This window comes from Entelurus aequoreus, linkage group LG20, assembly GCF_033978785.1.
Source record: "Entelurus aequoreus isolate RoL-2023_Sb linkage group LG20, RoL_Eaeq_v1.1, whole genome shotgun sequence".
In the NCBI taxonomy this organism is placed as follows: Eukaryota; Metazoa; Chordata; class Actinopteri; order Syngnathiformes; family Syngnathidae; genus Entelurus; species Entelurus aequoreus.
In genome coordinates, this window is record NC_084750.1 from 44,681,447 (window position 1) to 44,695,230 (window position 13,784).

The window sequence follows — 13,784 nt, forward strand, 5'->3', positions numbered from 1 at the left end:
TATCAGTGATATTTACAAAGTATTTATAGCGGCGCCGTAATCACTTCCGTGTGTCTCTATGTTTACATCATTGACTGATCAGCTGCTTCCTGGTTTCCCCGCTCCCTGTACATTTAATCATGCCTCTCACCTGGTACATGAGACGTCTGAGTAGGTAATCTGACAAGATGGTACACTTTTACAGCCATTTGGGAACCGGAACTGGCGAGAAAGACACAAAAAGCGCTTCTTCCTCCCCGTTTTTCCTCACAAGGATTATGAGACATTTTTCATCTAAATGGGAATATATGAACATCCTTGCAGTCGGCATCTTGAAGACAGCAGATCTTGTACTGTAAGTGATGTTTTATTATGTTTGTTGGCTCTCAAAGTCTTCAGTGAGCAGAAATCAGTGGTGAGGGAAAAAAAGTGAACGTTGGGATGCGCCGTGTATGCTTAAAATGATCAAAATACATACTTATTAAATGTTATTATAAATGTGCCTGTAACTACATGACATATATACTTACATCATGTATGTAAAACCCTAATTGAGGTGTTTGGATTTTTTTAAGGGCTCTAAAGGCAGAGTTGAACCGCTCTTATAGGTTCCATTGTAAGCTGACTTTTGATTCAATTGATTTATTATTTAGAAAGCATTAAAAAAAATTTAAAAAATCCATCCATCGTCATGTCTTTCATAGTGATTGTGAACGATAGGCAAAATTCCCAAAAAAGTGCAGTTCCCCTTTTAAGACAGTAGAGCCAAAGCACGACCGCTTACTCTACCAACCTTTTGCTCTACCACCAATTTAATAAGCGAGCTACTCGTACAATCTTAATTAACCTTAATAAAAAAAACGTTATCCTTTAACATTTTACTTTAAATTCTTTAAAACTGCTGTTAAATTTAACACTGGAATGTAGTTTGCAATTTTGTAAAAAAAAACAACTAAAATGTCAAAGGTAAATGCCAGGAAAATGTTTTAGTAATTTAGTCGACTAAGATGTTGAGGAATTTAGTTCAAAAGTAAATCAGTTTAGATGACTAAAAGTGAAATACATTTTTGTCAAAAGACAATGACTAAAACTAAATTTAAAAACTGCTTTCAAAATTTACACTGGAATGTAGTTTCCAATTTTGTAAAAAAAACAAACAAAAATTGCCAAATTTATTGCCAAGAAAATCTTTTAGTAATTTTGCTTTACTAACATTTTTAATACAGCTCTTGGATCATATGTTACTAATATTGTGTCTGATGAGTGCATTTATCAACACTGATCCAGAATCATGACATTTTTATTTTTTTATTGTGCCGAATCTATGTACAAAACTTGCAGTTCAGAATGAACGAACGATTGCTTGAATTGCATGGTCATCGTACGACTAAGTTACCTAAGGCAGTGTTTTTCAACCACTGTGCCGTGGGAGATTATTTAATTTTACCTATTTGGGTTAAAAATATTATTTGCAAACCAGTAATTATAGTCTGCAAATGATGTGTCGGTGCTGTCTAGAGCTCGGCAGAGTAACCCTGTAATACTCTTCCATATCAGTAGGTGGCAGCAGGTAGCTAATTGCTTTGTAGATGTGGGAAACAGCGGGAGGCAGTGTGCAGGTAAAAAGGTGTCTAATGCTTAAACCAAAAATAAACAAGAAGTTGAGTGCCCCTAAGAAAAGACATTGAAGCTCAGGGAAGGCTATGCAAAACGAAACTAAAACTGAATTGGATACAAAGTAAACAAAAACAGAATGCTGGACGACAGCAAAGACTTACTGTGGAGCAGAGACGGCGTCCACAAAGTACGTCCGAACATGACATGACAATCAACAATGTCCACACAAAGAAGGATAAAAACAACTGAAATATTCTTGATTGCTGAAACAAAGTAGATGCGGGAAATATCGCTCAAAGGAAGACATGAAACTGCTACAGGTAAATACAGCAAAAAGAGAAAAAAACACCAAAATAGGAGCGCAAGACAAGAAGTAAAACACTACACACAGGAAAAAAGTCCAAATAAGTCAGGGTGTGATGTGACAGGTGGTGACAGTACACCTACTTTGAGACAAGAGCTATATTGATGCATGCTTGGTTATGCTTTAAAGTCATATCCGACAATTGGATACGACTTTTCACTGTCAACTGAGTTTTGTTTTTTTATGATTTCTGCTGGTGGTGTGCCTCTGCATTTTTTCAATGCAAAAAATGTGCCTTGGCTCAAAAAAGGTTGAAAAACACCCGCCCTAAGGTGAGACGGCGAGTGGTAAAGCCGTTTGTGGTGTTGCTGGCTGTGCAGTGGCAGCGTGCAGACAGCCAGCATGAGCGTACACACAATGCTGAATAGAGATTTCATCTGTTGTACCTATTGTGCAGTATTTGTGTGCATGCACAACAAGCTCAGCATTGCGACTAATAGTATATCACGCTGAGTCCCCATGACTGGATTTCTTGTTCACTTCCGCTTGTCAACAACATACCAGTAGCGAGGAGACAAAAAAAACAAAACAAAATAAAAAAAAAGTCAATGTGATGATCGTGCACATTCTACCTGATGGTTGTCTCGCAGGCCCATTGCTCGCCACAGCTGTTAGCGCTACAAATCTCAATTAAAGTGAAGAAAAGAGTCTCAGTGTTCGATGTGACAAATTGATCTTCGCTGTGACCAATCAGTCAAATTGATTTTGCGAGACTCGAGCGCTTCGGAACACATGCTGGCTGCCCCGACCCTTTCCATTCATTGGCGAGCTAAGGCGCAACTTGCTAACGTGTCCAACTTTTTGCCATGGAAAAAAACGGTTTGCACTCAACTTGGGCCATTTTTTTTTTTTTTATAGCATAAAACTTTTTGTAGTGGAAGCAGCTGCAGATGAGAATGTGGATGCTACACTGCTGGAGGTGGAAAAGCATGCTTGTTTAATTCAAATTAGACCACATGTTTCTCTGCAATATTAACAGTATGTCTGACAAAGAGACTCCCAAGTAATATTAATAATATTGTTCTTTCAAGAACCGTCGTTCACCTGCACTGACTGACAACAAGACATTAATTGCAGTGTTTCGCCAACGTTTATTTCTTTGTGGCAGCCTGCTGTGAATACATTTGGACCGCCACAAATACATAGTTTTGGCACTACCTGTTAGCAGAGGTGGGTAGAGTAGCCAACAATGGTCGTCGAGTAAGAGTACCCTTACTTTATAATAATATGAGTCAAGTGAAAGCAAAAAGTAGTCATCCAAATAACTACTTGAGTAAGTAAGTATTCAGTGAAAAAACAGTAGGGTCGTCCAGATATCAATACTTTGGTACCGGTACCAAAATGTATCGTTACTTTTCTTAAATAAGGGGACCACAAAAAATGTCATTATTGGCTTTATTTGAACAAAAAATGTTAGTGTACATGAAACATATGTTTATTATTGTAATTTAGTCCTTAAATAAAATAGTGAACATACTAGACAACTTGTCGTTTAGTAGTAAGTAAACAAACAAAGACTCCTAATTAGTCTGCTGACGTATGCAGTAACATATTGTGTCATTTATACACCTATTATTTTGTACACATTATGAGGGACAAAGTGTAAAAAGGGATTATTAATCTACTTGTTCATTTACTGTTAATATCTGCTTATTTTGTCTTTTAACATGTTCTATCAACACTTCTGTTAAAATGTAATCACTTATTCTTCTCTTCTTTGATACTTTACATTAGTTTTGGATGATACCACACATTTGGGTATCAATTTGATACCGAGTACCGTAATTTCCGGACTATAAGCCGCTACTTTTTCCCCTCGTTCTGGTCCCTGCGGCTTATACAAGGGTGCGGCTTATTTACGGCCTGTTCTTCTCCGACACCGACGAAGAGGATTTCGGTGGTTTTAGTACGCAGGAGGAAGACGATGACACAATGATTAAAGACTGACTTTTCATATACCGGTAGGCTGGTTATTTTGATAACGTACAGGCGAGCACTTTGTATTACTTTGCACCGTTGTATTATTTGTACTCTGCACGAATGCTGTTCGCCATGTCAAAGATGTGAAAGTTTGATTGAATGATTGAAAGATTTATTGTTAATAAATGGGACGCTTTGCGTTCCCAAACAGTCATCTCTGTCCCGACAATCCCCTCCGTGGTAGCAGGAACCCCTATATACTACGGTAATTACACATCAAAACCCTGCGGCTTATAGTCGGGTGCGGCTTATATATGGAGCAATCTGTATTTTCCCCTAAATTTAGCTGGTGCGGCTTATAGTCAGGTGCGGCTTATAGTCCGGAAATTACGGTAGTTACAGGATCATACATTGGTCATATTCAAAGTCCTCATGTGTCCAGGGACATATTTACTGACTTTATAAACATAATATAATTTTTTTTTTAAAAAAGGAAAAAATATTTTGTGATGCTAAAAAAATATCTATGTAATCATAGTAGTATCGACTAGATACGCTTGTGTACTTGGTATCATTACAGTGGATGTCAAGTGTAGATCCACCCATGGCATTTGTTTACATTGTGATGTATTGTATCCTCCTATGGTGTGTAGTGAAGCATGTTTAGCTATTCCTCGTCCTCCTGTGATAATGATACCTGTAAAAAACGTACTGTATTTGTTGCCATAGAGACGAGGATTAGTGATTTAGAAGAAGCTAAAACACTGCCGACTGCAGATGGACGTTAGCCCTTCTGAGGGCGTTTCAGTGTTATAACTTCAGCTTTATCTTTAGTTTTTAGGCCAAAATGCGTCCATTCTCCCTTTTCTGTCTATACACTGTGTCTGCTTGCAAGTACTCCTTGTGTGTGCGCTGCCGAACATGCTCCTGTGCTCGTAAAACCAGCAATGTCACGACGTGACGACGCGGCGTCATGCCCAGCAGCGGGGACCGGTACTTTTTAGAGGCGGTATAGTATCAAATATGATTCATTAGTGTCGCAGTACTATACTAGTACCGGTATACCGTACAACCCTACTGGTGAGTATCTTTTAGGTTAATAAGTAGCTATTTTTTAATGGTACTTGCACTATAACTATAGTTGTGTGTGGGTTTGTGTGACAGAGAGACCCTATTACTGCATGTACTTCAAAAGATGCATATTTTACAGTCACTTTTGGCATTATAACAGGGCTAATATTAGCACACGCTCGACTAAAACAGAAAAAAAAACTCTACAACTTAGCGCCACAAGTTTTCTTTAGTTGGAAGTGGATTCCTTGCAGGCTGAAATGTGAACACGATGATATCAATGTTATTTTCTGTAGTTTGTAAGTAAACATTGAAGGGTTATGACCTCATGTCACTTTTTACAGTGTGGAGTTGGAGTGCGGTCATGTGACTGCCAGGCTCCGTATGATTGGTGAAATGGAGTCAAAGGTCACTCGTGCTTATGTTGGATTGGGTCATGTGACAGAAGTCTCTCGAATGAGCTAAATAACGTATTTGCAAGCAGTAATCAATAGATTATAAAGACATGTACTCAGTTTAACGAGTCAAAAGTAGCAGTTCCACTTCACAAAAATACTCCAATAAAAGTAAAAAGTATGGTACGTTAAAACTACTCTGACAGATACTATTTATCTAAAAAGGTACAATAAATTCCAGGCAACAATGCGCTACTTTTTTACAACTTCTTTAAACGGTGCAGCTAATTTATGGAGTTATCATCGCTGATGGCCATATTGCAAATATTTTTCATAAAACACATGCAAATACATTCAAATAGTGGCATTGTTTGTGCTGTGGCGCCATCCTTTGGACGAGTTTGCACACTGCAGGTGCTGCTGGGTGAATGACTACAGTGTTTCCCGCTGTTCAAAGCTTTAAACCGGAAGTACAGGTGCTGTTCCGTCTTCTCATCGTCCATAGCGTTTCTACTCGTGTGGATTCTTCAGTCATCAATCCAAGCAAAGTTTGTGAGTTTTACAATATAACTAAAACAAATTATACTTACCAAACCGTCCCGTGTTTGATGTTTGTTGGGCTGTTTTCATGCATATTTGCAGAGCTATGGTCATGTAATAAAGCTAGCGTCGTTAGAACTAGCTAATGTGCTACACCGTTTACAAGTGTTTGTGTTAGTATTATTAACTTACAATGGCATTCTGTTTGTATTGTTGCAGTTTCACAATTTTCTCAGTAAGTTGGCCAAAACAGTTATTGACTTAGTCACAATAAGTCAATAGTCACAATCTTCGTTCAATGAATGTTCTGCAATTTGTCGTCCCCAAAGTAAGAACTGAACTGGGCAAGAAAGCATTTAGGTTTTCAGCACCGAAGGCTTGGAATAACTTACAATCCAGTCTTCAACTTCAAACCCTTGTTACATTAAATGAGTTTAAAGCTTCTGTGAAAGGATTGCAGTCTACCTTGTCTGTATGCACATGTGTCATAGGAGCAAGTTTTAATGTTGTAAATTTGATGTTTTATGTGTTGTTTACCGTTTTTAATGTAACCTTGCTGCTGCCCTCTTGGCCAGGTCTCCCTTGGAAAAGAGATCTTTGATCTCGATGGGATTTTACCTGGTTAAATAAGGACTAAATGAAAAAAATAAAAACATTTAGTCTGTTTAGCTGATTGGAGCGTTAGCTTCCGCAGCTAGTGGGTCCATGATGATGACGACTTATTTTGTTTTATCAGCCGATTTATATACTGATGCGCCCTATAGTCCGAAAAATAGGGTACTTAAATAAATGTAACAGAGTAAATGTTGACCTCTGACGGTTAGGTATCCAAACAGCTATCCATACACTTGGGTAACACGGAATCCATCCTATTTGGGTCCCAAATCAACCTTAAGAAAGTCAATGACTTCACTATTAAAGTGGGTGACATTGTTATCACCAGGAAAGATGAGGTCACCTACCTAGGTTCCATTCTAGAGGCTAATCTTTCCTGTTATTAAAATGGCAACCAAGGTAATAAAAAAGGTCAACCAAGGAACAAGATTTCTCTACAGAATCTGCTCTCTGGTGAACAAAAGCACCATGAAGATTCTAGCGGGAACTCTCATTCAACCCTTCTTCGACTACGCATGCACCTCCTGGTACCCTAGCACCTCCAAAACCCTCAAATCTAAACTCCAAGCATCCCAGAACAAACTAGTCCGGTTACTTCTAGACCTCCACCCCAGATCACACCTCACTCCTACCCACTTCCCCAAAGTGGGCTGGCTCAAGGTGGAGGACAGAGTGAAACAACTTGCACTGAGCCTAGTCTATAAAATTCGCTACACCTCCCTGATACCGCCATGATGACCGCCATAACCACAACACCAGGGGGAGCTCCACTAACCACGTTAAACCCAGATTCAAGATACTCATTCTCCTTCTATGCCACATCAATATGGAATGCACTCCCAACAGGTGTAAAAGAAAGTGCATCTCTATCCTCCTTCAAAACCGCACTGAAAGAACACCTCCAGGCAACTACAACCCTAGACCGGGGGTCGGCAACCCGCGGCGCTAAAGAGCCGCATGCGGCTCTTTAGCGCCGCCCTAGTGGCTCTCTGGAGATTTTTCAAAAATGTATGAAGAATGGAAAAGGATGAGGGGAAAAAAATCTATTTTTTTGTTTAGTATGGTTTCTGTAGGATTACAAACATGACACAAACCTCCCTAATTGTTATAAATCACACTGCTTATATTAAACATGCTTCACTGATTCGAGTATTTGGCGAGCGCCGTTTTGTCCTACTAATTTTGGCGGTCCTTGAACTCACCGTATAGTTTGTTTACATGTATAACTTTCTCCGACTTTCTAGGACGTGTTTTATGCCACTTCTTTTTCTGTCTCATTTTGTCCACCACACTTTTAACGTTGTGCAACTCACACAAAGGTGAGTTTTGTTGATGTTATTGACTTGTGTGGAGTGCTAATCAGACATATTTGGTCACTGCATGACTGCAAGCTAATCGATGCTAACATGCTACTTAGGCTAGCGATATGTACATATTGCATCATTATGCCTCATTTGTAGGTATATTTGAGCTCATTTAGTTTCCTTTAAGTCCTCTTAATTCAATTTATATCTCATGGCACATGTAATATGGCTTTTAATTTTTTGAGGCTCCAGACAGATTTGTTTTTGTATTTTTGGTCCAATATGGCTCTTTCAACATTTTGGGTTGCCGACCCCTGCCCTAGACTAACACATCCCACCTCCCCGGATTGTAATTAGTCAAATGTAAATAATCAAATGTATATACTTGTTATGCTTTCTGAGCTCACTATGGTCACCGCTCGCTGTACATATCCTACCAAGTCAGACTTACACTGTTGCAATGTCCATTTCTCAGATGATATAATTGTTGATAACTGAAGTATGCTGATAGCAACCCAACCTAACCCCCCGGATTGTAAATAATGTAAATAATTCAATGTATATACTCTGATGATTAACTTGTGTGGTGACTGTATTATGCTGATAGTATATATTTGTACCATGAATTGATTAACGTGGACCCCGACTTAAACAAGTAGAAAAACTTATTGGGGTGTTACCATTTAGTGGTCAATTGTACGGAATATGTACTGTGCTGTGCAATCTACTAATAAAAGTTGCAATCAACCAATAGGTGGGTTTATGCATCATACATCTGCTTCTTAACACACCTCTCACACACCTGTTCTTCCAGAGAATAAGAAGACACCATGAAGGATCACTTTGGGAGTATGCAGTGTGCATGACCACCGCCGTAAAAAGCTGAGACGTGGAAGCGTGCGGCACAGCCCTTGTGAATTCGGAGCCTGGAGACCCTCTTCTGTCGTTTTGGTAACATTTTGCCTTTGCCGGGTCAATATGTAGCCCAAGGGTGTCCAATGTGTGCCATTTAAGGGGTAAATAGTGAACATGTTGTATGGTTTTAATCCACCATACGTCAGAATTTAAGTGTTAAAAAGAAACAAGATAATTAAGACAGTGTTTTTCAACCACTGTGCCGCGGCACACTAGTGTGCCGTGAGATACAGTCTGGTGTGCCGTGGGAGATTATGTAAATTCACCTATTTGGGGTAAAAATATTTTTTGCAAACCAGTAATCATAATCTGCAATTAATGTGTCTGTGCTGTCTAGAGCTCGGCAGAGTAACCGTGTAATACTCTTCCATATCAGTAGGTGGCAGCCGGTAGCTAATTGCTTTGTAGATGTGGGAAACAGCGGGAGGCAGCGTGCAGGTAAAAAGGTGTCTAATGCTTAAACGAAAAATAAATATAAAGGTGAGTGCCCCTAAGAAAAGACATTGAAGCTTAGGGAAGGCTATGCAGAACCAAACTAAAACTGAACTGGCTACAAAGTAAACAAAAACAGAATGCTGGACGACAGCAAAGACTTACTGCGGAGCAAAGACGGCGTCCACAATGTACGTCCGAACATGACATGACAATCAACAATGTCCCCACAAAGAAGGACAAAAACAACTGAAATATTTTTGATTGCTAAAACAAAGTAGATGCGGGAAATATCGCTCAAAGGAAGACATGAAACTGCTACAGGTAAATAACGAAAAAAGAGAAAAAAAACACCAAAATAGGAACACACACAGGAAAACAGCAAAAAAGTCCAAATAAGTCAGGGTGTGATGTGACAGGTGGTGACAGTACACCTACTTTGAGACAAGAGCTATAGTGATGCATGCTTGGTTATGCTTTAAAGTCATATCCAACAATTGTGACGACGACTTTTTACTCTCAACTGAGTTTCATTTTTTATGATTTCTGCTGGTGGTTTTGCCTCCCGGATTTTTTCAACGCAAAAAATGTGCCCCGGCTCAAAAAAGGTTGAAAAACACTGAATTAAGAGATACGGTGTGACTAAAACAATTACATAACTGTATATTGTTGCGAGCCAAGACGCCTGGGGACGTCATACTTATTTTAATAGATGTTTAAGGTAGGGCCGTGACAACATTGCCATACCATAATTGTTCTCTCCTTGTCTTGTCGAATGCATTTTTTATGAGTTAGTAAATATCTGTTATGAAATGCTAAGCAGACAAGAGTGTTTGTCATTGTAGCATAACAGTAGTGTGAATACTTGACTCCCTAAAGGTGCACTCATTCAGCCTTCAGCGTGTGTGTGTGTGTGTGTGTGTGTGTGTGTGTGTGTGTGTGTGTGTGTGTGTGTGTGTGTGTGTGTGTGTGTGTGTGTGTGTGTGTGTGTGTGTGTGTGTGTGTGTGTGTGTGTGTGTGTGTGTGTGTGCACTTGTCTCACCATCCTTGTGTGGACATACACTTGATAAGCCACCCTTTCTGTGAGGATCTTTTAACTTGTGAGGACATTTGCCTGGTCCTCACAACTACAAAAGTAAAATATTTTTTTTACTTTGTGTGTTTTGCATTCTGAAGTGAGGTTGCAACTAGGGATGTCCGATAAATGCTTTAAAATGTAATATCAGAAATTATCGGTATCGTTTTTTAAATTATCGGTATCGTTTTTTGTTGTTGTTGTTTTTTTTTTGTTTTTATTAAATCAACATAAAAACACAAGATACACTTACAATTATTGCACCAACCCAAAAAACCTCCCTCCCCCATTTACACTCATTCACACAAAAGGGTTGTATCTTTTTTGTTATTAATATTCTGGTTCCTACATTATATATCAATATATATCAATAAATTCTGCAAGGGATGCAGTCCATAAGCACACATGATTGTGCGTGCTGCTGGTTCACTAATAGTACTAACCTTTAACAGTTAATTTTACTCATTTTCATTAGTTACTAGTTTCTATGTAACTGTTTTTATATTGTTTTACTTTCTTTTTTATTCAAGAAAATGTTTTTAATTTATTTACCGTAATTTCCGGACTATAAGCCGCACCTGACTATAAGCCGCACCAGCTAAATTTAAGGGAAATTACAGATTGCTCCATATATAAGCCACACCCGACTATAAGCCGCAGGGTTTTGATGTGTAATTAGCGTAGTATATAGGGGTTCCTGCTACCACGGAGGGGATTGTCGGGACAGAGATGACTGTTTGGGAACGCAAAGCGTCCCATTTATTAACTATAAATCTTTCAATCATTCAATCAAACTTTCACATCTTTGACATGGCGAACAGCATTCGTGCAGAGTACAAATAATACAACGGTGCAAAGTAATACAAAGTGCTCGCCTGTACGTTATCAATATAACCAGCCTACCCGTATATGAAAAGTCAGTCTTTAATCATTGTGTCATCGTCTTCCTCCTGCGTACTAAAACCACCGAAATCCTCTTCGTCGGTGTCGGAGAAGAACAGGTCGTATATAAGCCGCACCCTTGTATAAGCCGCAGGGACCAGAACGAGGGGAAAAAGTAGCGGCTTATAGTCCGGAAATTACGGTATCTTATTTCATTAATTTTAAAAAAAAGTACCTTATCTTCACCATACCTGGTTGTCCAAATTAGGCATAATAATGTGTTAATTCCACGACTGCATATATCGGTTGATATCGGTATCGGTTGATATCGGTATCGGTAATTAAAGAGTTGGACAATATCGGAATATTGGATATCGGCAAAAAGCCATTAACTGACATCCCTAGTTGCAACTCTCTACTCCCATCTAGGGCTAGATGTATATTTTTTCATCAATCTAGCTATAGTGGAAAGGGGGGCCCGGCCAAACCCACTAACCAAATGTGGGTCCACACAAAGTAGGCAAGACATGTATGTGTGTGTGTGTGTGTGTGCGTGCCATTGCTTCATGATACAACACTATTGACGCAAGCTTTCTGACTTTATTTCACAGTAGCTTGGCTGTTAGTATTAATAACGGTTGATTTGGGAGCATTTACTGTATACGGTGCAGTAACTCTGTGTATGTGCTCGTGCAGCAGTGAATGGACCTTGATCTTTGATTCTGTGGATTATTTGGAGTCTTGCTGTTCATTCATATTATGCAAGGTGGCGGCTGTGATTGATAAGTGATATCACAGTATATATTATTTGGCGTGTAAATTATTAAAGAACACTTTTAAAACAGGTTACATGTAGGGCTGGGCGATATGTCCTTTTATTAATATCTCTATGTTTAGGCCATGTCACTATACACCAGGGGTCACCAACCTTTTTGAAACCAAGAGCTACTTCGTGGGTAGTGATTAATGCGAAGGGCTACCAGTTTGATACACACTTAAATAAATTGCCAGAAATAGCCAATTTGCTCAATTTACCTTTAACTCTGTTATTATTAATAATTAATGATATTTATACTTAATTGGACGGTTTAAAAGAGGAGAAAACACGAAAAAAATGACAATTAAATTTTGAAACATAGCTTATCTTCAATTTCGACTCTTTAAAACTCAAAATTCAACCGAAAAAAAGCTAATTCGAATCTTTTTGAAAAAATTAAAAAAATAATTTATGGAACATCATTAGTCATTTTTCCTGATTAAGATTAATTTTAGAATTTTGATGACATGTTTCAAATAGGTTAAAATCCAATCTGCACTTTGTTAGAATATATAACAAATTGGACCAAGCTATATTTCTAACTAAGACAAATCATTATTTCTTGTAGATTTTCCAGAACAAATTTTTTAAAAGAAATTCAAAAGACTTTGAAATAAGATTTAAATTTGATTCTACAGATTTTCTAGATTTGCCAGAATATTTTTTTAAAATTTGAATCATAATAAGTTTGATAAAATATTTCACAAATATTCTTTGTCGAAAAAACAGAAGCTAAAATGAAGAATTCAATTAAAATGTACTTATTATTCTTTACAATAAAAAAAATAAATTTACTTGAACATTGATTTAAATTGTCAGGAAAGAAGAGGAAGGAATTCAAAAGGTAAAAAGGTATATGTGTTTAAAAATCCTAAAATCATTTTTAAGGTTGTATTTTTTCTCTAAAATTGTCTTTCTGAAAGTTATAAGAAGCAAAGTAAAACAATTAATGAATTTATTTAAACAAGTGAAGACCAAGTCTTTAAAATATTTTCTTGGATTTTCAAATTCTATTTGAGTTTTGTCTCTCTTAGAATTAAAAATGTCGGGCAAAGCGAGACCAGCTTGCTAGTAAATAAATACAATTTAAAAAATAGAGGCAGCTCACTGGTAAGTGCTGCTATTTGAGCTATTTTTAGAACAGGCCAGCGGGCTACTCATCCGGTCCTAACGGGCTACCTGGTGCCCGCGGGCACCGCGTTGGTGACCCCTGCTATACACCATATATATATGTGGATATTTTGACAGGCTGGAAAGTATTAACCGTGTAGTTACATGTCCATGGTTTAATAGTATTGTTGATTTTCTGTCTATCCTTCCAGTCAGGGGTTTACTTATTTTGTTTCTATCTGCATTTGAGCCTGATGCTATCACGTTAGCTCCGTAGCTAAAGTGTTTCGCCGATGTATTGTCGTGGAGATAAAAGTCACTGTGAATGTCCATTTTGCGTTCTCGACTCTCATTTTCAAGAGGATATAGTATCCCAGGTGGTTTAAAATACAAATCCGTGATCCACAATAGAAAAAGGAGAGTGTGGAATCCAATGAGCCAGCTTGTACCTAAGTTACGGTCAGAGCGAAAAAAGATACGTCCTGCACTGCACTCTAGTCCTTCACTCTTACGTTCCTCATCCACGAATCTTTCATCCTCGCTCAAATTAATGGGATAATCGTCGCTTTCTCGGTCCGAATCTCTCTCGCTGCATTGTAAACAATAGGAAAATGTGAGCAGCCCTTCCTCCTGTGACGTCACGCTACTTCCTGTACAGGCAAGGCTTTTTTTTATCAGCGACCAAAAGTTGCGAACTTTATCGTCGTTGTTCTCTACTAAATCCTTTCAGCAAAAATATGGCAATATC